This window comes from Phyllobates terribilis, unplaced genomic scaffold (assembly GCF_046119375.1).
Source record: "Phyllobates terribilis strain yellow unplaced genomic scaffold, ASM4611937v1 Scaffold_8__6_contigs__length_399053987, whole genome shotgun sequence".
Lineage (NCBI taxonomy): Eukaryota > Metazoa > Chordata > Amphibia > Anura > Dendrobatidae > Phyllobates > Phyllobates terribilis.
In genome coordinates this window covers 305,665,435-305,692,788 of record NW_027362768.1, presented here as the reverse complement: position 1 = coordinate 305,692,788, position 27,354 = coordinate 305,665,435, and the positions used below count along the sequence as shown (strand labels likewise).

Below are 27,354 nucleotides of genomic sequence, written 5' to 3'. Positions count from 1 at the left end.
CCCCAATTGGGACAGTTCCAATAATGTCTGTAAAGCGCTGTGGAATTAAAGAAGTTGTCCACTACTTTATTTCCCCCCGCTAATGTATCCCCCCGGGCCCCTAAGACGTAATGTAAATACCTTCTGTTGCTGATAATGCCTGTGAGTGGCGCTATTGGTGGCAGCTCACAGGCATCACGTGACCACGCCCTGGCATCACGACAAGTGAGGCATGACTCAGCGCTGAGGTTCCCGTGGTGGATGCTGGGTTGTGGGCGGGGTTACCCCCCACATCACACCCAGTATCCACCGCGCCCTTTCCCAATAAATGGGGAGAGGCAGAGCGCGCGGTGGATGCTGGGTGTGACGTGGGGGGTAACCCCGCCCACAGCCTGGCATCCATCGTAGAGCCAGGAAGATTGTGATCCCCAGCTGCTGCCAGCACTTTTCGTGACATCAGCGGATGTCAGAGCTGGCTGCAGCTAGGGGTCACGTGATGCCTGTGAGCGGCCAGTGATAGCGCCACTCACAGGCATTATCAGCAACAGAAGGTATTTACAAGAAGTCTTAGGGGCCCCTGGGGGATACATGGCGGGGGGAATATAAAGTAGTGGACAACACCTTTAATGGCGCTATATAAGTAAGTAAAATAGAAAAAAAAATCTGGCTGGTCTCCTCTCTTGCAGCACACTGTTGGTGTCCACACTTTTTTTTTTCTTCCTGAACTTTTGTCTTTACTATGGCTCTAGCGTCTGGCGTGTGGAGCCAGCGGGAGGTGCAGCAGCGATTCAGGAGGACCATTGTTACTGTGCTCAGAGCTGTGCTTGATCAGCACAATTATCGGAGGTAAGTGTATTACAGCCCCCCTCCCTGTGTCTGGTGTCATGGATCTACACAAGAAGCGTTCTATCTTGTTTGTTTTTCTTTTACGTGAATTATGGTCATTACTTAGCACTGGTTCTCTCCATTCGGGAGAAATGTCATTCGGTTTGTGTTGGTTATTTCGTATGTGTGGTCTTTTTCTTTCAGGTTCAATAGTTATGTTGCTCCAAATTAGTACTAGAACTAAGGCAGCGTGCATATATGGTCCGATATGATTGATATATCATTCTGCAATTTACTCATGGGCGGTAATATGGTATCAGAAATAAATATTATTGCATGGCATGTGGGGGGATTGGGAGAAGGGACTAAAGGATGTGCAGTATTCACGTATGTAAAACAATTTCATCCAGCTATATTGTGTATTTTTGAAATGCATCTGGTAAAGGACAGAGTACATTTGATGTATAGAAGGTGAATAGATCATGCGTATCATTCTGTGTACTCAGCGCATTCCAGAGGATTGAGTGTGCTAGTACATAGCTCAATTCCTTTCTCCTGCACTAAATCCTCTGTTGATCCAGAAGGTAGATATGTCTATGTTTTCATTATGATCCACAATGTTAAGCATATCTAGGTTGCGATCTATGTGCCTCTGCCATACTCGGGAGAAACGCTGAAACAGATACTCACTTTTATTGACACCCTCCCTGAATGAAGTCTCAATACTTTTAGTTGGGGACTTTAATAACCACTTACATCTTCATTGGGATGAATACTACTCTGACAATGTGCCCAAGAACGCCCCACCTGCCTCACTCTCTAGAATGTTAGATGAAATGGGACTCGTAGATCTTTGGCGTATTAAAAACCCTGAGGCTAGTCAAGCTCGCACTATTCCCTATCCTAGATTGACCTATCTATTGGTAACTCTCTTATATTACCTCATATATGCACGGTTGTCTATTTGCCTAGAAGTATATCTGACCATTCCCCTATCTGTATTCATTTATCAATGAGAAATGTGACTCTGCTCTCTAAAATCCCCTGATGATTAAACCCCTTCTGGATTCAAATATTAGGGGGTTCTTTATCCAAATATATCCTACAGTACTTTAATCTTAATGATGGGTTGTACACTAAGCACGTGGTGTGAGATGCCATTAAGGCATTTGTTCGAGGTTTATACATAAGAGAAATTAATACCCGAAAGACTAGAAATAGAGAACTTACACAAAATTTAACGTACTCCCTTACCAATGCAGAAGCCACATTTGTAACAAATCCTATGGAGAAGCTAGATTAGCTCTTGAGGAAGCTCAGACCACAATGAAGGAGAACTTAATGCCCCAAGCCTCTAATAAATGCTTCTTTGTCAAACAGAAATTCTTTATGGAGGGCGAAAGCGCGGGACTCCTCCTAGCTACAGATTTTAAGGAACAAGAAAGTTCCTCCCATACTTCTAGCCTGAAGTTGGATAGTGGGGAAATAGTTAAAGAAAGTAAGGATATTTTGGAGGTATTAAGGAATTATTATGCCCATTTACATACCCCTAAGTCGGATTTAGATATGGGAGGGATGTTCCTTGATAAAATACCCCTCTTGAAACTGATTGATGAAGACTAGGAGCTTTTAAATAGGGATATTATATTATGCTTGATGAACTAGAGGAAGCATTAGCACAAACTCAATATGAGAAGGCCCGTGGTCTGGACAATCTACCGGGAGAGTTTTTGAAGACGTATGCTCCCTTATTGTTACTACGTTTACTGTCAGTGCTTAAGGAGGCTGAGAAACAAGAGTCCCTCCCAATATCAATGAGGGAGGGAATAATCATACTTATCCTAAAATCCAGAAAGGACCACTCTAGGCCCAAATCTTATCTCCCTATCTCTCTCCTTGGAGTAGACATTACATTTTTTTGCAAAAACACTGGCCAAAAGACTAGCTCAAGTGATTACATCAGTTGTACATGAGGATAAAACTACTCCTATAAACCTCAGATGCTTGTTCTTAGGGCCAATCCCTTAATGCAGAGGGATTGGGAAAGCAGGCTATACCCTCTTTAGACACTGCTAAAACGTTTAATAGCATTGACTGGAACTCTCTGTGGGGTTTTTTGATGGGCTTTGGCACTAGATTTATAAACATGGTTAAAAGCTTATATCTTTCCAACAGTGAGAATTTGGGTGAATGGGTGCATCTTGGACTCATTTAGTTTGAGAATAGGCACTAGGCAGGGATGCCCCTCTTTTCCTTATTCTTTGCAGCGTTAATAGAGCCTTTGGCATCTTCTAGTGAGATTGCCAGGTTTGAATGTGGTTCTATAATCCAAAAAGTCTCTCTTTATGCCAATGACTTATTTTTATATTTGAGAGAAGTAGGCTTTTCTGTTGTCCCGCCAATGTTTATAATCTGGGAATTTTGGAGGAGCTATCTGCCAAGACTTCATTCGGGTATATGGTTGCCTAAAGAGGATCCACTCCGATCAAGAGTCGTGATTCCAGGGGAGGGTCATAGAAGAACTGCACCGACTCTACGGCATTGAAAAATCTAGAACAATGTCATACCACCCTCAGTAAAATAGGGCCTGTGAACGTTGCAACAGAACGCTGTTACAGGTGCTAAGGACATTGGAAGATGAATGTAAGATGATCGGAAGATGAAGTGGCCTGAATCTGTTTTGGAATTGGTGTGGGTATACAACAACAGAGCTCATGCCACAACCGAGTACACATCATACACATTGCTTTTCGGCTGGAATAGCTGTGAAATAATTGAGCTGGAGCTTGACCCAGAGAAAGATTGCACCAGGATGAATACATACACTTGGGTGCGGGAACACTAGTATCGGTTGCGGATACTGAGACAGCTTGTTGAACAAAGATTCCAAGAGACGATTCATCCATATGTGACACTGGTGCAAGAGGCGCCACTTCAACCTGGAGATCAAGTGCTGATACGAGCAAAATGCCCTAAGGACAAGTTGGATTACATATGGGAGGCAACTCCCAACCGAGTAACAAGGAGAGTTCTCCCCAAGAATCCAATGTATGAGGTTCGACCTGAGAGGGAAGATGGGGTGCCATGAAGAGTGCTGCACCGCAATATGCTTCACCCCTGTGTGTCTGAGGGAGAGAGAATGACAGAGCCTTCGTAAAAACAGAGGAACCCTGCACTACCTGTACTCACAGATGATAAAGGGGAGGGGTGGGTAATACCTGCTGCGCCAAAAGAGGCAACACTGCAACCTTCAATTGATCAAGAGAGTAGATCGGGAGCTGAACCCAAGAGAAGAGTAATCAAACACCCAAATGCTCCTGAAAAGGAAAGATTAGGGGGTCCTTGTAGAACTGAGAGTGCCAATGCTGGTGTTCCACCCATGAGGTACGCGAAAGATGATTTCATCTGTCAATACATTATGCGGGAAATGCAGGAGTGTGCCCGAATCTTATCCATGCTAGCACTGCCCCAAGGAGCCTGTAGAGTCTGAAATGATCCTTCTGGACCGAGGACTGACAAGTTTAAAGAAGGGAGGAATGTAAGGAGATAGACAAAAGGAATAATTCCACAGTTAATGTATAACAGGATGTCTGTAATTCAGCTCCGCCATCTACTGGCCAAAGATTGTAGGGTCAAGAGAAAGTGGAAAGGGTTGCATCATCAAAAACAGCATAGCAAAGTGACTGACTCCTGAGGAAGAATTTGGAGGAGATACTAGGTCAGATGATACCTGTGGAGAAATTAATAACTATAAAAGGCAAAGGAGGGCAATGAAGGGGAGGAATCGGTGCCTGAACCTGTAGCAGGATGGATGCACAGTGCCGCAAGATTGGCATATGGCCGCAATTCCAAGTGACCAGACCCGAGTGAAGAATGGAGTGACAAGACCCAAGAGAACAATTCAGTGATCAGACCCGAGTGAAGAATCAACTGACCAGAATCGGAGATGAGTGACCAGAGCTGGGTAGCCAGAAATGGAGACCAGAGCTAAGAGATCTAAGCCGAGGGAGCAGAGCCGATTAGGTCGTTGAAGAGGGACATCCGTGTTAGCTGTGACTTCTGGTGTAGACGTACTGTACACAGGGGACCGGCGCCGTGCTTCAGGGGACGAAGGCAGTCAGCATAATGGGTGTGCAAAGTGACTCATCAGTAAGAGACTTGTGGTCTGTCAGTGTGGTATCATAGGCCTTCGATAGTGCCTGTATGACGGCTCATATTGCCTACTTGTAGTCTTGGAAATTTGATGCTGTTGGAAAATTGGTGGGACAGAACACACCCTGTATTGTGTTTCCTGCTGATGACCTGCTGAAAAGAGATTGGGCCTTGGTAACCTAGACAATAATGCTTTAAAATGATTGGTGGATTTGTACATTGTGCATATGCAGAGTGTATTTTTATATGTGATATTTATGTTTAGTTTTTTCACTTGTTACATATTACTGTGTGTTATTAAATTTAACTAATTTTTTATGGATACTTTAATGGGTTATATTTGTAAAACATTGTATAATAAGATGATGGGTTTGTCTTGTATGGTGATTGGTGCTTGTTTGTTAACCTCCCCATATAAGGCCACCATGTTTGCTGCTGTATGTATTTGAGAAAGACCCACTCGGGTCGAAACGTTGTGCTTTCTATAGCAAAATAAATTTAGTCTTTATTAGTGTTGAGCGAGCATGCTCGACACTGCTCGGTACTCGTCCGAGTATCTCACTACTCGGGATGTTTGGTGTGCGCCGAGCATTTCCGGGTTACTCAGGCAGGAGCTCAGGTCTCCGCCCTGCATGTTTGGCGCTTTTTACAGAGCCAATGACCATGCAGGGATTGCCAGCCAGTCACTGTAATGCCGCAGCCATGTTGGTTGTGGGCATTACAGTGATTAGCAGGCCGCACAGCGTCACCTCGAGTATTTAAAACCGGGCGCCACCATCTTGGACACAGTCGCTCCGGATCGCACAATGTAGGGAGAGTGCTGCTGAGCTAGGGAGAGATTTATACTGCGAAACATGTAGTGTAGGGTCTCTAAAGCATGCAAAATCAAGCAAACAGTCCTTCTGAGGACTAATATCCATCCCAGATATCAGACAGGCTGTATAGGAGACGCAGTGGTTATACCAACAAACACTGCATTACAGTCCTGTGTGCTGCTGCTGCTCAAATTGCTTAGCCCCAGGTCTCAGGGGCCAGGAAAAATCCTTTTTTTTCAATCTAAATCCTCTTTTTTTTTTTTTTCCTCAGTCAGACTGTACAAATACCCATCTTATTAACCATTTGGTATTTTTTCCCCAAAAAACAAAAATTGAGTGTGTCTGTGAGTGTGTCTCACTGACTGTTCAGACACAAATATATCTGTTTAAAAGATTCTGGTCTGCATCTTCTGATGCGGCAAGGATCACTTATGATGGGCACACTTTTAGGCAGTGACCTGGGTGTCAGAGATGCTTCCAGGGGTCTTCCCCATGCTGTTCCCATGTCTTTTCAGCACTGTATGCATGTGTCACACAGCACATGGCCAGATAAGGTTGTAAAATGTTAAAATTACATTTCCCGGTGAATGCATTTGTCACGGATGAAAGCAATACAAAAGTGCAAAAACGCACAAAAAATGCTACTTGTGAACATAGCCCAAGGTGTGGAGGAGTATTTTTGTTTTTGGTTATTTATTTTACCTTATACACAAGTCTTTACCCTGGAAAGGATGTTCCTTAACATATTTCACAGGAAAACAGTTTCAGTTTCATTTTTGAACGTTTTATTGTGAGCCGGTAAAAGTGGCTTAATACCTCTGACCACGTTGTTGACAGGTGTGACCTGGGGGTCAGAAATGCTTCCAGGAGCGATCCCCATGCTGTCCCCATGTCATTTGAGCACTGTCACTATCGTTTTGGGCACTTTTTAGGCTTTCTACAGACTGCCGGGGGTGCCGCCGCAAAAATGCTCGGGTCTCCCATAGACTAACATTGGGCTCATTGCTTGGGTCGAGCACCCGAGTATCACGGTGAGCTCGGCCCGAACTTCGAGCACCCGAGCATTTTAGTGCTCTCTCAACACTAATCTTCATATTAAACATTTTGGATTGGACGTTGTCTGCATCTTTTCGTTAATTGGCTCGTATTGCCTAGAGAGACAGCAGTACTGACAATGATGCACCTCAGGTTAAGGTATTAGGACCAAGACACCACTGACTATAATATTTGTTTATTTGTCATAATAAAATAGTAGTGTGTGATTAGAATTATGTTGATATTCTGTATAGCCGAATTGCTGTATTTTATTGTAAAATAACTTACAGTCCTTCCACCGTTTGATTTACCCTTTGTATTGTGCCAAGTCACAGCATGCATCGCAAAGTCATAGCATTGTGACCTTACATGTACTTATGCAGAACCATCCTAGGGCTCATCAGAGCCATTATTTCCAGCATAGTGTGACAAGGATTTGGAATTATGTGCACAACTGTGGTGATAAGAAGATACGCCGAGGAACCAGACAGGGGAGGGTGAAGAGCGAAGGGGCTGGAGAGGTGAGTATAAGTATATTTTTTGTATTCTACATCTTACATTTATTTTGCTCTGGGGCCTAGAGTCAGAGAGAGATAGAGAATAAGTGAAGAACTAATCAAATTTCCCAGAAAAATCTGGGCCATTTGGTGAATTCAAATTTTGTCAGATCTAGTTAAAAGAGAAGAGAGAATCTTTTAAAAATTTAATTCCCAATATATGCCAAATTTTTTCCAAAAATTCAATTTGCAGCACATTGGAAATACTGCAGTTCCCCTGAAAAGACTTGTATAACACTCTAAGGTATCCTGTTACTCTATCCAACTCATTTGAAGACCCTTTTAAGCAAACACAGCCTTCATAATGTCAGTGTGATCTCAATATATATGGCAATTGGTCAAAGGATGGTAGCCATTTTTCACTGCTGTGCTGTCACACCTTAGATGAAATGTTTATTCAGTGTTTTATGACTTTCTATTCTTATCTCTATGGCTGAGCTGTCAGCTGTGATGTCCTCTCACTATCCAGATTCAATACAAAATGGCTGCTGCATTCCCTGCCTCTGCTTTCATATAGGCTATGATAGTACCTCCTGATTCGCTTGACTATATCATGTGCTGTGATAGCTGCAAGACATTAAGGGGATGCCAGCACAAGCATATCAGAGGTCATATGAGCATTCTCTCTCTTATGCAATCTTCTGCAATGCAATCTTCAGCCATTTTAGGGGATTATCATAAATCGAATTTCCAATTGTTCAAATATTTTGAGTTCTTCAAATTCCTAAAAATTCTATTCACATTGATTTGCTTCACTCATCTCTAGTAGTCACCCTTCATTAAAAGAGCATTAAGGCTGTGTGCCCACGATGCATTTTTTAAGCATTTCCGCAGCAGCAAAAACGCTGCAGAAATGCTTAAAAAATGCATGGTAGAAGGCCTGCCATGTTCCCCAATGATAATCCGCATGTGCTGTGCACATGCTGTGGAAATTTCTGCTGCGGATTATCATGGCGGAAAAAAACGCAGCACTACCAATTATTTTGCGGAAGTGCTGCGTTTTCGCCGCCATTGACTTGCATTAGAACGCATGCATTCCGCTTCACTAGATAAGGACATGCGGAATGCACGCGTCCTAATGTGCGGATGGTACCCAGGTCTAGAGGAGAGGAGACTCTCCTCCCGACCCGGGTACCATAGAAAACTGTGAAAAGAAGAATAAAATAAAAAATAAAGATTATATTTACCTTCTGGCGGCCCCCGCTCTCCTTGTATTCACTTGCCGGCAGCTCATGATGGACTGAAGGACCTGCGCTGACGTCATAGTCATGTGACGGGTCACGCGACGCTGATGTCGGCAGGTCCTTCAGTGTACCGCTGCCAACAAGGGAGAACGGAGGGAATCAAGATACCGCGGGCCATCAGAAGATAAGTATATATTTATTTTTTTATTTTTTACCATTCTTTCGGTCACAGTATATAAATCCATGCCGGTTGCATGGATTTATATAGTGTGACCAAGTTGTCAAGCACTTTCCAAGTGATGCTAAAATCGCTTGGAAAGCGCTTGTCAACCCGCATGCGGAAATGCATGTGAAGAACGCTTCACATCCGCATGTCCCTGGCAGGAAAACGCATGTACAATCCGCATGTACAATCCGCATGTACAATTCGCATGCGTTTTTTTCTGCCAGGGAGATGCAGAAACGCTCAGGAAAAATCCGCAGCATTTCTGCATCGTGGGCACATAGCCTGAAAGAGTAAATTTAGCTGTACAAGCATTTCATTTCACATAGACGATGCATACTACATGAACATGACATTGTAATCTGTGGTCCCAGTATGGAGTTATTAGTCGCCTTAAATGCCCCATAATGTGTTTGTATTGCTTGATTGACTAACCTTTCTTCTCTGTAATTGGTTTTGCATGGTTTGTAATTGGCGTATTGTTCACAATATATTGGCATAGAATATCAATCTGTGACATACCATACCATTCTGTGATATAGAATATTATTTAGTAGCACAAGATTCACCACACAGATCTGAATTAATTGCACAGGCTAATATTTTGTGACATGATTTAATATTTAGTATGTATACTAAATCCATCTAATTAAATAATGAAGCTCATCTGTCAAGTTTAATGAAGCATCCTGGAAAAAACATGTATTTTATTAAATATCATCCAACACAAGCCCTACTACTTATGAAGACAACTCCTATCCATCTGCCCTATTAGAGCATAGAAACATTGTAGAGGTTATGTTGTGTTTCAGTTGTGCACAGCTGTAATATAACATCCTTAGCAGTATATTAGGCCTTCCTAGACCTCCCAGCACTGCTTAAATTGGAGAATACATTTGTAATGCAAAGCCATACATGTGCATCATATGGCCTACAGAGCTATAGGTATTCCACTGTAATGATCAGTGTACATATTCCTACAACATCTATGAGACCGTAAAGGTTATGCAAAACTTTGACCATTTTTTTATTGTTCATTTTCTAAATGCAAATTTAACCCCTTCAGCCCCGAGCCTGTTTTCACTTTCATGACCGGGCCAAATTTTACAATTCTGACCACTGTCACTTTATGAAGTAATGACTCTGGAACGCTTCAACGGATCCCCCTGATTCTGAGACTGTTTTCTTGTGACATATTGTACTTCATGATAGTGGTAACATTTCTTTGATATGATTTGCATTTATTTGTGAAAAAAAATGGAAAATTGGTGAAAATTTTGTAATTTTTGAAATTTTCAAACTTTACATTTTTATGCCCTTAAATCAGAGAGTTCTGTTACACAAAATAGTTAATAAATAACATTTACTACATGTCTACTTCACATCAGCACAAATTTGGAACCAACATTTTTTTTTGTTAGGAAGTTATAAGGGTTAAAATTTTACCAGCGATTTCTCATTTTTCCAACTAAATTTACAAAACTATTTTTTTAGGGACCACATCACATTTGAAGTGACTTTGAGGGGTCTATATGACAGAAAATACCCAAAAGTGACACGATTCTTAGAACTGAACCCCTCAAGACGCTCAAAACCACATTCAAGAAATTTAGTAACCCTTCACCTACTGAACAGGAATTAATGGAATGTGGAAGGATAAAATAAACATTTCACTTTTTATCACAAATGTTACTTTAGACACCAATTTTTTTATTTTCACAAGGGTAACAGGAAAACATGGACCCCAAAACTTGTGCAATTTCTCCTGAGTACGCTGATACCCCATATGTGGGGGAAAACCGCTGTTTGGGCGCACGGCAGGGCTCGGAGGGAAATGAGTGCCATTTGACTTTTTGAATGTGAAATTTGCTGAAATAATTAGCTCACGCCATGTCGCGTTTTGAGAGCCCCAGATGTGCCTAAAAAGTGTAATCTACAACAAGTAACCCCATTTAGAAAACTAGACCCCCTAAGGAACTTATCTAGATGTGTGGTGAATAGTGATGAGCGAGCACTAAAATGCTCGGGTACTCGTTGCTCGGGTCGAGCAAATTGGAATACTCTGGTGCTCGACCCGAGCAACGAGCCCAATGTAAGTCTATGGGAAACTCGAGCATTTTTCAGGCGGCTCCCCCCAGGGGTCTGCAGAGGGCCTAAAAATTGCCAAAATCGATGGGAACAGTGCTCAAATGACATGGGAACAGCATGGGGAAGACCCCTGGAAGCATTTCTGACTCCCAGTTCACTGTTATGAACAATGTTGTCAGAGGTATTATGCCACCTTTACAGACTCACAATTAAACATGCAAAAACAGAACCAAAGTGGATTTTCCTTGGAAATACGTTAAGGAACATCCTTTCCTGGTTAATGACTTTTATATAAGGCAAAATAAATGACCAAAAACAAAAGTACTCCTCCACACCTTGGCTATGCTTACACATAGCGTTTTTCATGCGTTTTTGCACTTTTGCATTGCTTTCAACCAAGACAAATGCATTCACAGGGAAATGTCATTTTAACATTTTACAACCTTATCTGGCCATGTACTGTGTGACACAACATTAGACACATGCATACAGTGCTGAAAAGACATGGGAACAGCATGGGGAAGACCTTTGGAAGAATCTCTGACTCCCAGGTCACTGCCTAAAAGTGTGCCCATCATAAGTGATCCTTGGCATATGCGAAGATGCCTCCCGCCATGCACCTGTCATTGCAGACTTGCAACAATCACCGTCCATGTCCTTGTCCCAGTGCAGCGTTCAGTTGTCCCTACCCCATTCCTTGAAATGCAAGCGCAAGTATGCAGCCAGCTACCCACTCACCCACAGGCTGCAATAATATACTGCCAAATTTTTGACAGCTGCTTGCACTTGAAATGTGGCCTTTAAGGCTTGTGGAGGTGGAAGCTGTTCACAATCTTATGACGGCGGCGACCGGGTGTTTATACTCGGTCCCCAGCCACCACTATTTGTCCCGGTGAAGTCTCCGCCTTCCACAAGCATTGGTCCCACAACATTACCCGTGCCCTCCCCAGTGCACTTACTGGGAAGGACCGCCTAACCACAAACATGTGGACAGTTGAATGTAGCCAGGGATGGTATGGAGCCAGTCCACAACTTTTTTTTGCTGAGAGTTGGATTTCACCACAGCCATATTCTTTAGCTCATTGAAAGGACTGGCATAGAGGGAAACCGTATGTACTCTTGGTGTCATTTCTCCCAGGAAGTCCTCTAATGCAGCTTGTTGCAGAAGCAATGGCAGCCCATCCAACATCAACTCGCACTTGTCGGTGGTGCTTTGACACACAAACATCTTTCTTTGTGCATTTAATTTCATGACTACAGAGTTGGGCAATGGCCTGATTTGCAATGCGGTTTGAGAAATAACATGCATAAGCACGTCCGATCCACATTAAAAAAGCAGCCATAGAGTGTCCAGGAACCTTCTCCCACACTTTTCTAAGCCAGGGCTGCTTCTCGGCAGGGTTGGACCCACCAGAAAACCGGAGACTCTTCCGGTGGGCCCTGGCTTCTCCTTCAGGAATGTTCATAGTGCCAAGGTGAGGCCATGATGATGATAGAGGCCACCATCTGCTTAGTTTTCTGTTACTTGGAATGCAAGCGCAAGTATGCAGCCAGCCACTCACCCACCCACAGGCCACAATACTAAACTGCCAGATTTCTGGACAGCAGCTTGCACTTGAAATGTGGCCTTTTAGGCTCATAGAGGCGGAAGCTTTTCACAACCTCATGCCTCATGCCCTGTGTTCATACTCGGTCCCCAGCCGTCACTATTTCTCCCGGTGTTGTCTCCGCGTTCTACAAACGTGGGTCCCTGAACATTACTGCTTTTACTTTTCTGTGGAAATTTGCTTGCCTCCTACCAGCCTGGAATATTTCCAGTAAACTATGGTACGACGCCATGGTATTAGCACTGCCCCCAGTTCCAGTAGCGAATCCATCCCCAATTTCCTTCTCAGGAATTTTTATTTGGCAGACTGAGTGGCTGACCAAATACGTTAGTTTCTCACAAAGGAGCTGAAGATAGAGTGACAGTAGGTGCAAGTTTCTCCAGCCTGTAAGATATTAGAGGGTGAACGGCAGCACATTGGATCAGTGGTTAGCACTAAAGCCTTGCAGCGCTGGGATCCTGGGTTCAAATCCCATCAAGGACAACATCTGCAAGGACTTTGTATGTTCTCCCCGTGTTTGTGTGGGTTTGCACCTCAGTAAGAAAGCACCCATAGAGTGTCTTGGAACCTTCCCACACACTTTTCTTAGCCAGGACTGCTTCTCAGCAGGGTTGGACTGTCCCACCAGAGAATCCTCTGGTGTGCCCTGGCTTCTACATCAGGAGAGTTCATGATAGCGCTAACTTTGCAGCTGCTGTTTTTCAATCTGAAACAGCTTCTCAGTGGGAGTTGTATTTCACCACAGCCATATTCTTTAGCTCTGTGAAAGGACTGGCATAGAGGGAAACCGTATCTACTCCTGATGTCATTTCTCTGTCACCAGGTTGCGCCCATTGTCACACACGACCATGCCTGGCTGTATGTTCAGCGGTGAGAGCCACAGATCAGGCTGCTGTGTTACAGCTTTCAACAACTCTGCAGAACTGGGCGGTTTGTCACCTAAGCATTAAGCATGTTATCTTCAGCACAGCTTGTTGCCGCTTGGCCAAGGAAGTGCTGCAGTGCTTTCAGCTTGTGACTGATGTGGTCATTTTGGAGATGGAGGAGGAGGTGCAGGAGCTGAAAAATGTGATTACATTGAGGTTACATTGGCGACTCTGTTTTTTATACTAAAGAAAGATCCTACTGTTTTTTATTTACGTTATTTTTTAAGACAAATGCATTCACCGGGAAATGTCATTTTATCATTTTACAACCTTATCTGGCAATGTGGTGTGTGACACATCATCAGACACATCCTGTTTAATAATGATGGAGGGACTCTGAATGTCCCAAAGCCTATTTTTATAGGGTCATCAGGCGACCCTTACTATTCTTAAAAGGCCAGCAGTCGGCCCTCGCTATTGTTAGAGAGACATCAGCCGGCTATGCTTTGTTGTTCCCATTATTAAAGAGTGAGTCTCCTATACTGTTATTGCGTATGCAGTGACTGCAAGGTCTGCCAAAAATTCGGACGCAACCCAATACCCCTTTGAAGAGACCTAAAGGAGGGTCTCATTAAAAGAAATGTTCCTATTATAAAGGAGCGGGTCTCCTATAGTGGTAATGCTCATGCTGTGACTGCAAGGGCTTCCAAAACTTGGGAAAAACCCCACTAAGAATTTAAAACACATAGTGCTGCCAAAAATTGGGAGGCACTCCAATGCCCCTTGGAAGAGACTTAGACGGCCTCATTAAAAAATGTTCCCATTAGAAAGGAGCGGGTCTCCTATACTTGTAATGCCCATACACTAAGTGTATGAGCTGACAAACATTTACTCCTGGGGGGTATACATGAACATACTGTATACATTTTTTTTTTTTACGGGCATCATAAACACCCTTTAAAAAAATTATGTGGGTGCTGCATCACGGACCACGGTCACCCTGGTTATATGGTGGTGGAGGATGAGGAGAAGGAGGAGGACAAGAGCAAATAGCCAAAATCAGGAAAAGTATACCCATGTGTAGGTGTGAAGAGGTGCATGGGAATACACCTCCCAAAAAAAGACACCTGATTTGAGTTTATGTTACGCTGCTCTCATTCGGTGGTATTGAGAAATCTTGCCCAATCCAGCACTTGTTCATTTTGATAAGAGTCAGCCTGTCAGCATTTTCAGTTGACAGGCGGATGCGCTTATCAGCTATAATTCCACCAGTAGCACTAAAAACCCGCACTGATAAAATGCTGGCGGCAGGGCAGCCCAGGACCTCCAAGTCATAGAGAGACAGTTCTTTCCACGTATCCAGCTTGGATATCCAATCATTACAAGGCACAGAGTAATCACGGAGGACATGGTACGGTTGGCAAGGTACTCTCTCAGCACTCCTTGTGAGAGTACCCCGCACCTCAGGGCCTGTGCGATTGGAGGGTCTGAGAAAACTGTCCCAGAACTTTGACAGTGTTTCCCTGCCTCTGCTGGATTGCATTTGTGTCTCTCTCGCCTGTACTCCTTGGTTGTCCAACGAAATGTGACCTCTGCCACCAGCGTTTTCAGATGGGAATTTTTTTAATAGTTCCGCAACATGGGCCTTCTGGTACTGCCCCATTTTTGTAGACCTGTTCGCCTCAGGAATAAGAGATATAAAGTTCTCTATGTAGCATGGGTCTAGAAGTGTCACCAACCAGTAATGACTGTCACCCAAAATTTTGAGAACGTGAGGGTCATGGGAAAGGCAGCGTAATATAAACTCAGCCATGCGTGCCAGACTGCTAACAGGCAAGACTTCTGTGGCCTCACAAAGAGGATGACTGACCATGCTCTCCTGCTCCGCCTCCTCTCTGTCCCCTGCCCAACCACGCTGAACAGACGGTGTGACAGTTGTGCAGGTAGTATCGTCTATAGCGCATGAAACTAACTCCTGTTCTTCCTCCTCCTTCTCCTCTTCCTTATTTTCACCCAATCCATGTTGGGATGAGATGAGGCTGGGCTGTGTGTAATCACCCTGTATGGTTTCTTGCTCCATCTCATCGTGCTCTGCCTGCAATGCATACTCTTTGATTGTGAGCAGAGTGTGTTTCAGAAGACAGAGAAGAGGGATGGTGAAGCTAATTATGGCATCATCGCCACTCACCATCTTGATGGAGTCCTCAAAGTTTTGGAGGATGGTACATATGTCTGACATCCATGTCTACTTCTGAGGTCTTATGTGTGGAGTCTGAACTGAATACTGATGGCCTTGTAGATACTGGAATTCAACAACTGCCCTCTTCTGCTCACAAATCCTTCCCAACATCTGCAGTGTAGAGTTCCAATGCGTGGGGATATCACATACCAGTCTGTGAGCCGGAAGCTGCAAATGCTGCTGAAACGCGGCAAGGACGGCGGAAGCTGTAGGTGATTTTCTAAAATGGGCACACAGGCGGCGTACTTTAACAAGCAGATCCGGCAGCTCCGGGTAGGATTTGAGAAACCGCTGAACTACGAGGTTAAGCACATGGGCCAGGCATGGTACGTGTGTGAGCTCGCCTCACCTCAGAGCCGCCACCAGGTTCCGGCCATTGTCACACACGACCATGCCTGGCTGTAGGTTCAGCGGTGTCAGCCACAGATCTGCCTGCTCTTTCAGAGCTGTCCACAACTCTTCAGCATTGTGTGGTTTGTCACCTAAGCATATTAGTTTCAGCACAGCCTAATGCCGCTTGGCCGAAGCACTGCTGCAGTGCTTCCAGCTTGTGACTGATGTGGTCATTTCAGAGATGGAGGCTGAAGAGGAAGAGGCTGAGGAGGATGAGGTGCAGGAGCTGTAGACCATCAGGGCAACCCAGATTGACCTAGGGCCCGCAATCCTTGGCATTGGGAGGACGTGTTCGGTCCCAAGGTCCAACTGCGTCCCAGCTTCCACTATGTTAACCAAGTGTGCCGTCAGCGAGATGTACCGTCCCTGCCCAAAAGCACTTGTCCACGTTTCCATGGTTAAGTGAACTTTCCCGATAACTGCTTTGTTGAGGGCACGGCTAATGTTTTGGGACACGTGCTTGTGTAATGCTGGGACGGTATACAGGGAGAAATAGTGGCGGCTGGGGACTGAGTACCAAGGGACGGCCGACGCAATCAGGTTGCAGAATGCTTCGATCTCCACGAGCCTAAAAGGCAACATTTTGAGCGCAAGCAGTCGTGAAACGTGGGAATTTAGTAATGTGGCCTGTGGGGCGTTGGCTGTGTACTTGCGCTTGCGTTCCAAGGACTGGAGTTTGGACATCTGAACGCTGAGCTGGGACAAGGACGTGGTCGTGCTTCCTGATGCTGCTACAAGAGAGCGTGCAACGACAGATGCAGGGCAGGAGGCATCTTCACGTGCACAATGGACAGGGGATTGACTTGCATGCACAACAGCGGAAAAAGCAATGGTGCCACCCACAGACTCTGTTCCTGGACCCTGGGGTTCGGCCCACAAAGTTGGGTGCTTTGCTGACATGTGCCTGTTCATACTGGTGGTGGTCAGACTGGTCGTTTTGCCACCCCTGCTGATGCTGACCTGGCAGGTGCTGCAAATGGCCTTTTTGTGGTTATTGGCAGAGTCTTTAAAAAACAACCAGACTCGGGAAGACCTAACAGTTGTACTGGCAACTTCCTTCATGTTGCTGTTACGGGGAACGGTTGCCTGCCTTCTTTCTGCGGCCACCACACTACTTCTTCCTGCCTGTTGGGGTTCTCTGCCTCCCCCCGTGTGCTGCTGTCCTCGCTCTGCATGTCCTCCTGCCTGGTTGGGTCAGTTACTATATCATCCACCACCTAGTCTTCCACTTCTGCACTCTGGTCCTCCTCCTGACTTTCTGGCAATTGTGTCTCATCATCGTCCACCTCTTGTGACACTTTCCCACCGTCACCTTTGTGTGACCGTGGCTGCTCAAATATTTGGACATGGCTACATGCGATCTCCTCTTGCCCCACTTTAAGTGGACCAGGCGAGAGGCCTGATTCTATTAATGGAAAAGTGAACAGCTCTTCGGAGTGTCCAAGTGTGGGATCAGTTGTCTCTGGGCACTCGGCATGGTGGGAGGAAGGAGGTTCAGGGTGAGGAATATGTGACGCGCCCCCTGGGCCGTGTGTGTAGGGGAATACCCGGAGCCGAGTCTCTGTATGATGTCAGGGGTTGTAGTCTACATGGCGGCGACCCGGTCCCGTGGCTCAGGGTGGTCAAACCAGTGGCAGTCTATTTACTTGGTTTTTATGATATTAAATGTCCGACTACGCCACCAGTGAATTGCGGTCACTGAGAGCCGCCGCTGCAGGGCAGACCGCTGAGGCTGATGTTGTGTGCGTAGCAGAGGGTAGTATAACTCCACACGGGAGGAGTATAGCCTCAGGGCAGCGTCTGTAGATGGTGAGGGTTGTGGTGCGTGGGCGCAGTAGAAATTACTCAGAGTCCGTGCAGTGCAGTTCAGGGTCTTTACTGTTGGTAATGAAGAAGGCCCTGCCGGGAGTACTGGCTAACATTAGAGGCCTGATCAGTCTGTGAGCGAACAAGAGTCCCCCTGGCCAGGTGGAGGTATAGGCCTTCCCGTCTGACTGCACTCTTCCTGGCTACCCTTCTGTAATCGTGTATTAGCCCACGTCCCTGAGTGTACCGTGTGGTGCTCACCCGTATGGCTGGTGACTCGGGGCCTTTGGTGCCTTCCGCTCCTCGATGGCAGTGCCGGTCCCTTGCTTGTGACTGAGCCTCCCGGCTTTCTATGGCCAGAGGACCTGAAATCCCCTGCCAGATGGTTTCTGCTGCTGGATGTAGATATCCCACAGCCTCGGACTCCGTTGTCCGGTTCTCTGCGTCTTTCTGCCAGGACGAGCTCTGCTCCAGTCCCTGGTCTTCAGCTCCTAGCTCCTACAGAGCTCCTTGCTGCTGCTCTGTCCCTTCCTCTGGAACTAACTACACTAACCCCCCCCCAGATCCAGTTTATAAAGGGCAGGTTCCTCCCCTCCCTGGACTGGGGCAGGAGTTGTGGCATGCAATATTGCTCCTGACCAGGAAAATCCATGCTCACTCTCAGACATGGTATTTGTACCACTGTGGCAACCAGACCCCTAGGGTGCCACATATGTGGTCCAGACTCACAGCTACTGAGACTTGACTGTGTGGAAGACAAGGTGGTGGTGATGGTGGCTATGTGACTGGAAGCATTATCTGCTATCCAACCAATAAGCTTTTCACACTGCTCTGTGTTCAATAGTGGTGTTCTGCTGTCCCCTATTAATTGGGACAGGAAGGTTGAGCGATAAGATGTGGGTATTTGTTGTTGCTCAATTTCAGCTTGACACGGCCTCGGCCTCTGCATGCACCATGATCACCATCACGTCCAGTTCCCCGACCCTTGCCACGTGCCTTGTCCATTTTAAATGGAGGACAATATCTTCCACGCTCACTACAAATGACTGAATTGAGAGCGAACTTATATGTGATCCGAGGGACAGACAAACCACAGTTTTAAATACCTGGCCTGTAGGTAACTAGTTTGAACAGCAAACAGGTGTCAATTGCTTCACTGACACACTGAAAAAAAAATGTAATGGAGGTCAGAAATGGCAGTATTTTCTGAAAACGTATATGTGATCCGTGTGACGGAGAAAACACAGTTTGAAATATCTGGCCTGAAGGTATCTATTTTGAACAGCAAACAGGTGTCAATTGCTTCACTGACACACTGAAAAAAAAATGTAATGGAGGCCAGAAATGGCAGTATTTTCTGAAAACGTATATGTGATTCGTGTGACGGAGAAAACACAGTTTGAAATACCTGGCCTGAAGGTAACTATTTTGAACAGCAATCTGGTGTCAATAGCTTCACTGACACTGACATTTTTAATGCCAGTATTTTCTGAAAACGTATAGAGTACAGACCAAAAGTTTGGACACACCTTCTCATTGAAAGATTTTTCTGTATTTTCATGACTATGAAAATTGTACATTCACACTGAAGGCATCAAAACTATGAATTAACACATGTGGAATTATATACTGTACTTAATAAAAAAAGTGTGAAACAACTGAAAATATGTCTTATATTCTAGGTTCTTCAAAGTAGCCACCTTTTGCTTTGATGACTGCTTTGCACACGCTTGGCATTCTCTTGATGAGCTTCAAGAGGTAGTCACCGGAAATGGTCTTCCAACAATCTTGAAGGAGTTCCCAGAGATGCTTAGCACTTGTTGGCCCTTTTGCCTTCACTCTGCGGTCCAGCTCACCCCAAACCATCTCGATTGGGTTCAGGTCTGGTGACTGTGGAGGCCAGGTCATCTGGCGTATCACCCCATCACTCTCCCTCTTGGTCAAATAGCCCTTACACAGCCTGGAGGTATGTTTGGGGTCATTGTCCTGTTGAAAAATAAATGATGGTCCAACTAAACACAAACCAGATGGAATAGCATGCCGCTGCAAGATGCTGTGGTAGCCATGCTGGTTCAGTATGTCTTCAATTTTGAATAAATCCCCAACAGTGTCACCAGCAAAGCACCCCCAAACCATCACACTTCCTCCTTCATGCTTCACGGTGGGAACCAGGCATGTAGAGTCCATTCGTTCACCTTTTCTGCGTCGCACAAAGACACGGTGGTTGGAACCAAAGATCTCAAATTTGGACTCATCAGATCAAAGCACAGATTTCCACTGGTCTAATGTCCATTCCTTGGGTTCTTTAGCCAAAACAAGTCTCTTCTGCTTGTTGCCTGTCCTTAGCAGTTGTTTCCTAGCAGCTATTTTACCACGAAGGCCTGCTGCACAAAGTCTCCTCTTAACAGTTGTTGTAGAGATTTGTCAGCTGCTAGAACTCTGTGTGGCATTGGCCTGGTCTCTAATCTGAGCTGCTGTTAACCTGTGATTTCTGAGGCTGGTGACTCGGATAAACTTATCCTCAGAAGCAGAGGTGACTCTTGGTCTTCCTTTCCTGGGGTGGTCCTCATGTGAGCCAGTTTCTTTGTAGCGCTTGATGGTTTTTGCAACTGCACTTGAGGACACTTTCAAAGTTTTCCCAATTTTTCGGACTGACTGACCTTCATTTCTTAAACTAATGATGGTCACTCATTTTTCTTTACTTATCTGCTTTTTTCTTGCCATAATACAAATTCTAACAGTCTATTCAGTAGGACTATCAGCTGTGTATCGACCAGACTTCTGCACAACATAACTGATGGTCCCAACCCCATTTATAAGGCAAGAAATCCCACTTATTAAACCTGACAGGGCACACCTGTGAAGTGAAAACCATTTCAGGTGACTACCTCTTGAAGCTCATCAAGAGAATGCCAAGAATGTGCAAAGCAGGCATCAAAGCAAAAGGTGGCTACTTTGAAGAACCTAGAATATAAGACATATTTTCAGTTGTTTCACACTTTTTTGTTAAGTATATAATTCCACATGTGTTAATTCATAGTTTTGATGCCTTCAGTGTGAATGTACAATTTTCATAGTCATAAAAATACAGAAAAATCTTTAAATGAGAAAGTGAGTCCAAACTTTTGGTCTGTACTGTATTTGATCCGGGGGACAGACAAACCACAGTTTTAAATATCTGGCCTGTAGTTAACTATTTGAACAGCAATCTGGTGTCAATTGCTTCACTGACACACTGAAAGTTTTTTTAATGGAGGTCAGAAATGGCAGTATTTTCTGAAAACGTATATGTGATCCGTGTGACGGAGAAAACACAGTTTTAGATACCTGGCCTGTAGGTAACTATTTTGAACAGCAAACTGGTGTCAATTGCTTCACTGACACACTGAAAAAAAAATTAATGGAGGCCCGAAATGGCAGTATTTTCAGCGCAATTATATGTGATCTGTGTGACGGACAAACCACAGTTTTAAATAGCCAGATTTTTAGCGCTGTAGTATGGAAAGGACCTGGCTGTATTCTGCAGTGCCAACAAGCAAATGGCGCAGAAAAACTGTGTTTTCTGGATTGCTTTTTAAGCAAATAATGAGGATTAAGATCCAAAAAAAATTGTTCCTGGATCCTGAGACCTGGGCTAATTGCTAGAAATATCTAACTGGAGCAGCAGACAGAACAGGAATGGAGCCTCTTGTGCTATATGCACTGCAGTCTGCAATAAACCCTGCCTGCTTATATACACTGCCTGCCTGATATCTCTAGAGATGGATTAGTCCTCAGAAGGTCTGTTTGTTGAGATGGATATGTGTTTCTAATATAGTTTGGTACACCTACACTAACTAGAAACAAGCAAATCTCTCCCTAGCTCAGCAGCAGCTCTCCCTACACTGTCTGATTCCGGAGTGACTGTGACGAGCATGGCGGCGCCAGGTCTGAGATAGATCTGATGACGCTGTGCGGCCAGCCAATCACTATTATGCCACAACCAACATGGCTATGGCATTACAGTGAGTGGCAGGCAATCCCTGCATGTTCATTGGCGCTCTAAAGAGCGCCAAACATGCAGGGAGGAGACCCGAGCTCCCGTCGAGCAACCCCGGAAATACTTGGCGAGCACCGAGCAGTAGCGAATATGCTCGCTCATCACTAGTGGTGAGCATTAGTGATGAGAGAGTATGTTTTGTTAACCCTTTTAACGAGTATGCTCGGACAAGCATCGAGTATTTACAGCTGCTCCGTGATATATTTGAATCACTCCCGTGTGTATGATTTGCAACTGTTTAACAGTTTTAATACATGTGAGGAATGTGTAAGAAATAGACATTCCTCACTTGTATTAAAGCTGTCAAACAGTCGCAAATCATGCACACAGGAGTGATTCAAACATATCACCGAGCAGCTGTAACTACTCAGTGCTCGCCCGTGCATACTGGGCAAAAGGGTTAACAAAACATACTTGCTCATCATTAGTGAGCATCTTGAACCCTCAAGTGCATTGCACTGTGAAAATAAAAAGTCAAATTTTTCCACAAAAATTATATCTTAGACCCAATTTTTTTTATTTTCATAAGGGTAGCAGGAGAAATGAAACCCAAAAAGTTGTTTTGCAATTTCTCCTGAGTACGCTGATACCCCATATGTGTGGGAAAACTGCATGGCTGGGCACATGGCAGTGCTCGGAATGGAAGGAACACTGTTTGACTTTTTCAATGCAAAATTGACTGAAATTGAGAGCGGACACCATGCCGCATTTGGAGAGCTCTTGATGTACCTAAACAGTGGAAATCCCCCTTAAGTGACCCGATTTTGGAAACCAGTACCCCTAAGGAACTTATCTAGATGTGTGGTGAGCACTTTGAACCCCCAAGTGGTTCACAGAAGTTTATAACTTAAAGTCATGAAAATAAAAAGTCATATTTTTTTCCACAAAAATTATTTTTAGACCAAATTTTTTATTTTCACAAGGGTAACAGGAGAAATTAAACCACAGAATTTATTGTGCAATTTCTCCTGAGTACACTGATACCCCATATGTGGGGGAAAACCGCTGTTTGGGATCACGACAGGGCTCGGAAGGTAAAGAGCACCATTTGACTTTTTCAATGCAAAATTGGCTGAAATTGACAGTGGACGCCATGTCGTGTTTGGAGAACCCCTGATGTGCCTAAACAGTAGAACCCCCCACAAATTACCCCATTTTGGAAACTAGGCCCTCGAGGAACTTATCTAGATGTGTGGTCAGCAATTTGGAAACCCCAAGTGCTTCACCGGAATTTAAAACGTAGAGCTGTGAAAAAAAAAGTCACATTTTTTTTCACAAAAATGACCTTTTAAACCTAATTTTTTATTTTCACAAAGGTAACAGGAGAAATTAAACCACAAATGTTGTTGTGCAATTTCTCCTAACTACGCTGATACCCCATATGTGGGGGAAAGCTACTGTTTGGGCACATGGCAGGGCTTGGAAGGGAATGAGCACTGTTTGACTTTTTTAACGCAAAATTGGCTGAAATTGAGAGCAAACACCATGTCGAGTTTTGTGAGCCCTTGATGTGCCTAAACAGGGGAGCCCCAACAATTGACACTAGTTTGGAAACTAGATTCCCCATGGAATTTAACTAGATGTGTGGTGAGCACCTTGTACCCCTAGGTGCTTCACAGAAAATTATAGCATTGAGTTGTTATAATAAAAAAATTAATTTTTTTCCACAAAAACAGATCTTTAAGCACCAAATTGTTTTATTTTCAAAAAGGTAACAGGAGAAAATGGACCACAACATCTGCTGTGCAATTTCTCCTGAGTATGCTGATACCCCACTTATGGAGGAAAACCACTATTTGGGTGCACAGCAGGGCTTGGAAAGAAAGGAGTGATGTTTTGGAATGCATACTTTGAAGGAATGGACTGTGGGAGTCATGTCGCGTTTGGAGAGCCCCTGGTGTGCCTAACAGTAGAAGCCCCCCACAAGTGACCATATTTTGAAAACTAGATTCTCAAAGGAATTTAACTAAATGCATGCTGAGCACCTTGAACCCCTAGGTGTTTCACAGAAAATTATAATGTGGAGGTGTGATAATAAAAAAATTACATTGTTTCCACAAAAAAAGATCTTAAAGAGCCCAAATTTTTTATTTTCACAAGGGTAACAGTAGAAAATGGACACCACAATCTGTTTTACAATTTCTCCTGAGTATGCTGATACCCCAGTTATGGAGGAAAACCACTATTTGGGTGCACTGGCAGGGCTCGGAAGGGAAGGAGTGACATTTTGGAATGCAGATTTTGCTGGAATGGTCTGAGGGCGTCATGTCGTGTTTGGAGAGCCCTTGATGTGCCTAAAGAGTGGAAACCCCCCACAAGTGACCCTATATTTAAATTGATCTAGTGTTTTCTCGGTATGTGAATTTTTTTATGTGGTGGCATGCATGAGTTATGTAGTGTAAGTCAGGTTGGTATATGTGAGTAGTGTAGAGTGCATCAGGTTGGTATATGAGTTGTTTAGTATACGTCAGGTTGTCATATGTGAGTTATGTAAGTCAGAAATAAATTTATTAGTCCATGGATGAGTGGTAGACTCTGAAACAGTTTTTCAAACACAAATCAAGTTTGTCAGGGCAGATGTCACATTGATAAATGGTGTTGTTTTGTATCCCCCTTCTGTAACACACCTCACACCTTTTTTGCATCCTTCCTCTCTTTGCTGTTTAAGGGACCTCACCGGGATATGTTGGCCTGGTACAATACGGGCACCTTCAGTTCCGGAAGTACTGGGGCCCACTCCTTCCTAACTGCCAAATATCAGGGCACTACCTCTAGTAACTGAAGGAAGGTCCCGGTCTGGCCTGCACATCGTGATAGCACGAAAGCTTTGTACATTGCCATCTGTATGAGAGATCAACGCCCCCCATGTACTTGTTCTACCCCAGTACACAGTTTTGTTTCTGCACCTTAAGGTGCTGTCATCACCATGTATGGTAGTCAAGAAAAGGACATCCCTCTTGTCCTTGCACTTGATCACCACCAGGTTGTTGCTACATTGGGCTCTGCTCTCGCCCTTTCAGAACAGCTGCCCAATTAGCATCCTAAGGAGGCCTCTCTGATTCTTGCAGACTGTAGAGCAGGCTGTGGTAGCTCGTGCAGAGAGGGACTTGAAAAGTGGTATGCTGATATAAAAGTTATTCAGATAGAGATGATAATCTTGATCCCAATCCCACACAATTTTCCCGCTCACTCCCAGGAAACTGAGCATTTAGGGGGTTGAATACGGATGTACTTCCCTTCATAAACCCTAAACCTGTGGGTGAACCCTGAGGTACTCTCTCACAGCTTATAGAGTTTAATTCTGTACCTGGCCCTCTTACTGGGCAGGTATTTGAGAATTTGAGCCTCCCCTTGATATGGATTAGGGACTCATCCACGCAGTTGTCCCTTTGGGGGTTGTACATGTAACGGGTCCGGGAGGCGGACTGTAACGGGTCCGGGAGGCGGAACCTCTGAGCTACTATACAAGGGGGCGGCCCTTGTAAGGAAGCGGGTGGCAGTCTCTGGGTGAACGGACAGGGAGTTACGGCAAGTGATCAGGGCAGTCTCTGGGTAAGGGGTAGGTACGACCTGTGATGGCAGAGCCTCCGGGTAGGCTAGCAGGCAGGTGGTAGATGTGTGCTCCCAGGTGAGCAAGCGAGAGTCTCTGGAATAGCTGATGGTCACCGCACGTGACAACGGGACCTCCGGGCTGGCAAGCAGGCAGGTAACGGAGATGCGCTCCCAGGTGAGCGGGCAAGAGTCTCTGGAATAGCTGATGGTCACCGCACGTGACAACGGGACCTCCGGGCTGGCAAGCAGGCAGGTAACGGAGATGCGCTCCCAGGTGAGCGGGCAAGAGTCTCTGAGTTAGCTGGTGGTCACAGCACGTGACAACGGAGCCTCCGGGCTGGCAAGCAGGCAGATAACGGAGAAGCGCTCCCAGGTGAGCGGGCAAGCTGGTCCATAGACAGACTGACCGGAGTAGTAAGGCAGACCGTCGGACCTCAGGCAAGCAGGCAGGTAGCTGACATGCGCTCCCAGGTGAGCGGGCAGGCTGGTCCTTAGACAGACTGACAGGAGAAGTAAGGCAGACCGTCGGACCTCAGACTGGCAGACAGGTAACAAGTATTCTGGCAGGAATCAGGCAGGTAACTGGCAGGTACTGGCAGGTAACTAGCAGGAAACTGGCAGGTAACTGGCAACGGGACCTGAGGGCTGAAGCACAGGTGAGACACAGGTGCAAACAACATTGCTCGGACACCTCCATTTTGGAGGAGGTGCCTTATATATGATGAAGTCCTCCGGCCATTGGCCGGGGACTCTTTAGGGCGGCGCGCGCGGCCCCTTTAAGAGGAGGGGAGCGCGCGCGCGCGCGCCCTAAGCACAGGGGCCGGGAAGGAGCGCGCGCTGAGAGCAGAGCAGGAGGAGGACGCCGGGACGGAGCGCGCGCTGACAGCAGAGCGGGGGGCGGAAGCCGGGCACGGAGCAGAGCGGTGAGAGGAGCAGCGTCCCTGCCTAGCAGAGGGCAGGGACGCCGGCACTACAGTACCCCCCCCTTTAGGCCCCCCCTTTTTTAGGCCAGACAGAAATTTAGCTAGGATGAGAGGGGCATGGATGTTCTCCCGGGGCTCCCACGTTCTCTCCTCAGGACCAAACCCCTTCCAATCTACCAGGAAAAAGGTCTTTCCTCTTACCCTTTTGGTGGCAAGAATGTTCTCTACCTCAAACTCGTCCACAGCAGAAACCGGAGCAGGAGGCGTACCTGTAGACTTGGAAAAAGAGTTAAGTACCACAGGTTTGAGGAGAGACACATGGAAGGAGTTAGGGATCCGTAAGTTGGCCGGGAGTTTCAATTTATAGGCCACCGGGTTGATCTGACTGATGACCTCCAGTGGGCCGATGAACCGAGGCCCTAACTTATAGGAAGGGATCTTGAGCCGGACATATTTGGACGAGAGCCAGACTTTATCCCCAGGGCGGAATTGAGGAGGGTCCAGACGTTTTTTGTCAGCGTGTCTTTTCATACGCTCGGATGACAGAAGAAGTGCGGACCGGGTACTCTCCCATATGGAGGAAAATTTGTTAACAAGAGATTCCGCAGCCGGATTGTCCGCCGAGGTGGAGACGGGAAACGGGATCCGAGGATGCTGACCGTAGACTACAAAAAACGGGGATTTGGAGGAAGACTCGCTCTCGTGATTGTTGTACGAGAATTCGGCCCATGGCAGGAGATCCACCCAGTCAGAATGGTGGGCATTAACGAAGTGCCGAAGGTAACTGGTCAGGTTCTGATTGATCCGCTCCACTTGACCATTAGACTGTGGGTGGTAAGCGGAGGAGAAGTCCAGGGTGACGTCCAGCAATTTACAAGTGGCTCTCCAGAAACGGGAAGTGAACTGTACCCCACGATCCGACACGATGTGACGGGGCAGGCCATGAAGACGGAAGATGTGGCGGATAAAGTCTTTAGCCAGCTCGGGTGCAGACGGAAGACCTGGCAGTGGAATGAAGTGAGCCATCTTGGAGAAGCGGTCAGCGACCACCCAAATGACCGTACAACCGGC

General features: G+C 45.6%; 1 protein-coding gene across 1 annotated transcript in view; it reads left to right on the top strand.

Moving 5' to 3' along the window:
* The first annotated feature begins 715 nt into the window (after positions 1 to 715).
* The window catches only part of SLC6A11 (solute carrier family 6 member 11), a 626,328-nt gene continuing 599,689 nt past the window's right edge, over positions 716 to 27,354 (top strand). The window contains exon 1 of the mRNA XM_073644516.1: positions 716 to 825. The gene's annotated coding sequence lies outside the window, so the exon portion shown is untranslated. The remainder of the gene's footprint in view (positions 826 to 27,354) is intronic.